The sequence below is a fragment of the Pezoporus flaviventris genome, unplaced genomic scaffold (assembly GCF_033815535.1).
Source record: "Pezoporus flaviventris isolate CSIRO_AGI_PZ_B2104156 unplaced genomic scaffold, CSIRO_AGI_Pfla_v1 ptg000125l, whole genome shotgun sequence".
Taxonomy (NCBI): Eukaryota; Metazoa; Chordata; class Aves; order Psittaciformes; family Psittacidae; genus Pezoporus; species Pezoporus flaviventris.
In genome coordinates this window covers 785,162-791,240 of record NW_026892673.1, presented here as the reverse complement: position 1 = coordinate 791,240, position 6,079 = coordinate 785,162, and positions in this window count along the sequence as shown.

Below are 6,079 nucleotides of genomic sequence, written 5' to 3'. Positions count from 1 at the left end.
ACTGTTAAGCATAATGTAGAAGGCATTAAAGAAATCATCACCAACATCAATAAAACTGGAGAACACCACTGGTGGGAAATTTTCTTGGTAGGGACAAAAAGGCAAACTCCTACCGCAACTCAACTTTTTAATATTCTGGTGCACCCCGTTCTTCTGCTACTACTGACTACAGCTTTATTAACAATTAACTAGATGTGTTGGGGGAGGGGGGCATCATTCCATCCCAACACACCCAGTCAGTTGACAGCACCTATAATAAATGCTTGGATCAATGTAGTGATATTCCAGCCATTACAGCCACTCCAGCCAATGAGCCGACGTCATTTGGAGCATGGCTCAGATGCCTCTATCCAAACGCCTGTACTGTGGGGAACAAACAAGAAGAATTAGAGATGTGTGCATGTCTAGGGGGGTATGATATAATGGGCATCACAGAAACATGGTGGAATGGCTCCTATGACTGCAGTGTTGGAATGGAAAGTTACAGTCTCTTTAGAAAAGACAGGCCCAGCAAGTGGGGAGGGGGAGATGCTATCTATATTAGGGATAGTCTGGAGAGTATGGAATTCTGTATGGGGAAAGGTGAGCAGTCAATAGAGAGCTTGTGGGTCAGGGTTAAAGGGAGAACAACTATGGGAGACATTACCATTGGGATCTGTTACAGACCACCTGATCAAGGAGAACCTGGGGATGAAGCACTCTACAGGCAGATAGGAAAAGCCTCACGCTCACAGGACCTTGTTCTCATGGGGGACTTCAACTACCCCGACATCTGTTGGAGAGACACTACAGCTTGGCACAACCAATCCAGGAGGTTCCTTGATTGTGTGGAAGACAACTTCCTACTGCAAGTAATAGAGGAGCCGACAAGGAGAGGTGCCATGCTTGACCTCATGCTCACCAACAGGGAAGGGCTCATTGGAAATGTGACTCACCAGGGCAGCCTTGGATGCAGCAATCATGAGACGGTTGAATTCGAGATCCACAGGACAGTGAGAAGATCATGCAGCAAGTTCACTCACCTGGGCTTCAAAAGAGCAGACTTTGGCCTCTTCAGGAACCTGCTTAGTAAGGTTCCATGGAGTGTAGCCCTAGAGGGCAGGGGCACCCAAGACTGTTGTTTGATATTCAAGGATCACCTGATGAAAGCTCAGGAGTGTTGCATCCCAACTAGAAGGAAGTGCAGCGGGAGGGCCAGGCAGCATCCTTGGATGGATAAGGAGCTGCTGAGGAAATTTCAAATGAAAAAAGAGGCTTATAAAAGCTGGAAGCAAGGACAGGAAGCCTGGGAAGAGTACAGGGATGTTGTCCGGGAAGCTAGGGACCAGGTTAGGAAAGCTAAGGCCCAGTTAGAATTAAACTTGGCTAGATATGTAAAAGATAACAGGAAGGGCTTCTATAGGTTCATTGCTAATAAAAGACAGACTAGGGACAACATTGGCCCCCTCCGGAAGCTATTGGGAGAACTGGCTACACAGGATTTGGAGAAGGCTGAGGTTCTGAATGACTTCTTTGCCTCAGTCTTCACTGGCAAAGGCTCTGACCACACCACCCAAGTCTTGGAAGGCAGATGCAGGGACTGTGAGAATGAAGACCCTAGGCCCACAGTAGGAGAGGATCTGGTTCAAGACCACCTTAAATATCTGAATGTGCACAGCTACATGGGTCCTGATGAGATCCATCTGCAGGTCCTGAAGGAGCTGGCGAATGAAATTGCTAAGCCGCTGTCCATCATATTTGAGAAATCATGTCAGTCAGGTGAAGTTCCTGATGACTGGAAAAAGGGAAATATAACACCCATTTTCAAGAAGGGGAAAATGGATGACTCGGGGAATTACAGACCAGTCAGTCTCACCTCTGTGCCTGGCAAAACCTGGCATGCTAAGGCACATGAAAATCAATAAGTTGCTTGGTGACAGCCAGCATGGCTTCACTAAGGGGAAATCCTGCCTGACCAATTTGGTGGCCTTCTATGACGGGGCTAAGGAACTGATAGACAGGGGTAGAGCAGTTGATGTCATCTACCTGGACTTGTGCAAAGCATTCGACACTGTCCCACATGACATCCTTGTCTGTAAATTGGAGAGACATCAATTTGATGGATGGACCACTCGGTGGATAAAGAACTGGCTGGATGGCCGCACGCAAAGAGTTGTGGTCAATGGCTCAATGTCCGGCTGGAGACCAGTAACGAGTGGTGTCCCTCAGGGGTCGGTGTTGGGACCAGTCTTGTTTAACATCTTTGTTGCTGACATGGACAGTGGGATTGAGTGCACCCTCAGCAAGTTTGCTGATGACACCAAGCTGTGTGGTTAAGTTGATACCCTGGAGATTAGGAATGCCATCCAGAGGGATCTCGACAAGCTTGTAAGGTGGGCTGATGCCAACCTCATGAAGTTTAACCATGCCAAGTGCAAAGTCCTAGGACTGGGTCAAGGCAATCCTGGGCACCACTACAGGTTGGGCAAAGAAGAGATTCAGAGTAGCCCTGAGGAGAAAGACTTGGGGGTGTTGGTTGATGAGAAATGAACATGAGACAGCAGTGTGCACTCGCAGCCCAGAAAGCCAACCATATTCTGGGCTTCATCAAAAGGAGCATGACCAGCAGGTCAAAGTAGGTGATCCTGCCCCTCTACTCTGCTCTTGTGTGACCTCACGTGGTGTATTGTGTGCAGTTCTGGTGTCCTCAACATAAAAAGGACATGGAACTGTTGGAACAAGTCCAGAGAAGGGCCACGAGGACGATCAGGGGACTGGAGCACCTCCCGCATGAAGATCAGCTGAGAAAGTTGGCGCTGTTCAGCCTGCAGAAGAGAAGGCTGCATGGAGAACTCATAGCAGCCTTCCAGTATCTGAAGGGGGCCTATAGGGATGCTGGGGATGGACTATTCATTAGGGACTGTAGTGGTAGGACAAGGGGTAACGGGTTAAAACTTAAACAGGGGAAGTTTAGATTGGATATAGGGAGGGCGTTCTTTCCTGTTAGGGTGGTGAGGCACTGGGATATGTTGCCCAGGGAGGTTGTGAATGCTCCATCCCTGTCAGTATTCAAGGCCAGGTTGGATGAAGCCTTGTGTGGCATGGTGTGAGGTGTCCCTGCCCATGGCAGGGGGGTTAGAACTAGATGATCTTAAGGTCCTTTCCAACCCTCACTATTCTATGATTCTATAATTCTAATTGTTAATTTGTGGATGTGGTTTAAAGTTTATACGGTAGCTCAAAAAGTGTGCATACTATGGACCGTGCAAAAGAATTTCCACAATTTTAAATAAAAGGGGGTATATTGAGACAAAGCCATTAGGCCTTAGTTGAAATAGCTTCTTAGCATGAGTATAACTCAGCACTTAAACAAGACTGCGCTCACTTAGGAGGGGTCCCCTCTGCCGGTGGGGAACTACCCTTCTACTTGCTTAGCACAGGGCCCATCTGTGGGTGGGGAACTGCCCTTCTGGTGATGCATGGTAAGTAATGTGTTGAATTCAGGCCCATAGACAGCTTGCCTCTGCTTCAGTAAATTGCTTCTTTGCAGGGACATCCCTAATGGTAAAGGTATGATAACAATTTGAAAGAGGATCTAAGCATGTAGCTAGCAGATATTAGCAGTTGATCAATAATACTAAGCTAAAAGGTAAACAGCTGTAAAAATCCTGGTTAATACTAACCAATAGTCTGTCCTTGTAGCCGTTATGTGTGCAGTGGGATAAGACACCTACAGTTATGCAACTTGCTGAATTGCATGTGTGGATGCTTTAGATGAAATTACATAAAGATGTAAAAGTAAAGTATAAAAAAACCCTGAAATTTACGGTGCTTTGGACACGTGTATGTAGGTTTGAACCCCCATGTGCTCCTGGTGCCAATAAAGGTCCTGTGCTCTGCTTTACAATGCTTACTGTGGAGTGATTTCTTTGAGTCAATACTGAAAGCAGTGTCAGCAGTGGAAGTAAGTATGTAAGGATAAGATTGATTTGGAGAAGCAAGTATGTGAATTGCAGGGAAAAATAGTTATGTTGCAGTGCCTGAATTGGCTATTAATTAATAAATTTGACACTTATCAAACAGTAGCAGAAAAAGCAGCTGTTCGGGGTGCACAATATTCACATAGAAAGTGAAGGGGTTGAGTAAACAAAAGTGAAGGGGCTGAGCAAACAGGAAGCAGTGCATTTGGTGATTGTGGAAGCAGGAATAAATTGGGACCCTGAGAAATGGAACTGGAATGTGTGGGATTCAACCATCTTAGTAGCATGCAGGGTGAAGTCTTTGTTGGCATTATTTGGGGGCTTTCGGAATTAGATTGGATTTAGAAGATAGTAAAAAAATTGTGATGTTATGCTTTGACTCATTTGTTCAGGACGCCTTCCAAGGAACCAATGGGGAAACTAATTTATTAAGGTTGTAACACAAACATACCCCATGAAAGGTGAAACAAGGGGGCACAAAATCACAAAATGGAATATAGAAACCTTTAGAATTAGATTTAAGTAATGTTAAGTTTGATGGCTTTGTAACAGTAGCAATGGAAAATTACTGAGGCGCATGATACTGTCCTGGGTTCAGCAGTAGCAGTCATGTTTCTCCTCCTTGGTAGCTGGTGCAGTGCAGTGTTTTGACTTTCAGCTCAGGAACAGAGCTGATAGAGATGTTTTGGTTTGGCCAAGGACTTTGTGAGCCCCATGCTCTGCCAGGGAGGAGGGGAAGCTGGGAGGAAGCAGAGACAGGACACCTGACCCAAACTGACCAAAGAGCTATTCCATACCACAGCACGTCATGGCCAGGATGTAACTGGGAGTTAGCCGGAAGGGCTGAGAGACTGCAGGGTTGGAGGAGGTATCGGTCGGAGCTTGCTCGGGCTTGGGGGGGCGAGTTATCGGTCAGCGGGTGGTGAGGTGTTGTATTCTCTTCCCTTGTTATTTCCTTTATCATTATTATCACTGGTGGTAGCAGTAGTGATTTGTGTTATACCTTAGTTACTAAACTGTTCTTATCTCAACCCGTGGGAGTTGCATTCTTTTTGATTCTCCTCTCCGTCCCTCCGGGAGCAGGGGGAGGGCAAGAAAGATGGGGAAGTGAGTGAACGAATTACCTGACTGGGTTTAAACCACGACAGTTCTTTTTGGCGCCCAACGTGGGGCACGAAGGGTTGAGATAACGACAGATCTGACCAGATTAATAGTCACTCATCACAATGACGATTTATTGGCTCTCAGAGTTGTTTCTCTTGATCTCACAGCTTCAGAATGTTGTAACTTACGTAGAGCCGGTATTTGCTGTGATAGTGTTTATCAAGTGTGGGGCCTGGGCTAAGGTTCTTGTCTCACTGTGCTTTATGGCAATGGCTTGTAATACGGGCGGGCTCCAGCAGCAGGGCGGGACGGACGTGGCCGTGGACTTGTACCTGGCCGTCCGGCTGCTCTTCACCGTCCTGGCCCTCACCCTACTCTCCGTCTTCATGAGGCTGCGGGGAGCCGAGGGGGAGCGGCCCCGGGAGCCGGCGGCAGCCGAAGCGGCCCGGGAGAGCGGCCCCGGGGACCAAGCGGCGGCGGGAGCGGGGCCGGAGGCCGCCAGGGGACGGCTGCCGGTGGAGGAGGTCGGGGCGGTCAAGGAGCAGAAGGAAGCGGCTGCCGAGCAGCGGGATAAGGCGGCGGAGGAGCCGAGCGCCGCGGAGGAGCTGAGCTCCGCGGCCGAGCCGAGCCCCGCGGAGGAGCCGAGCCCCGCGGAGGAGCTCAGCCCCGCGACGGCCGAGAGCATTCCCCGGCAGCCACCCGCCGAGCCCCAGGAGGATGCAGGAGACCACGCAGCATTTCCCAGCAAGGCAGAGGAGGAAGAGCTGGACTCAGGAAAAGAGAAGCCGGTTGTGGGAGAGCCGGCAAGCACAGCAGCTACACCAGCCCCAGTGACAAGCACAGCAGCATCGTTTGAGAGTTCTGAAGGCTCTGAATGGCCTTTGGGTATCCTTGGGACCTTCCTGCTGATTGTGATGGGGATCAGCATGTTGGCACACACATAGGCTGTGTTCTACCCACCACCATTTTGTCTGATCTCAAAAGTTAAGCAGAGTCAGGTTTGGGTCTTGTCTGGG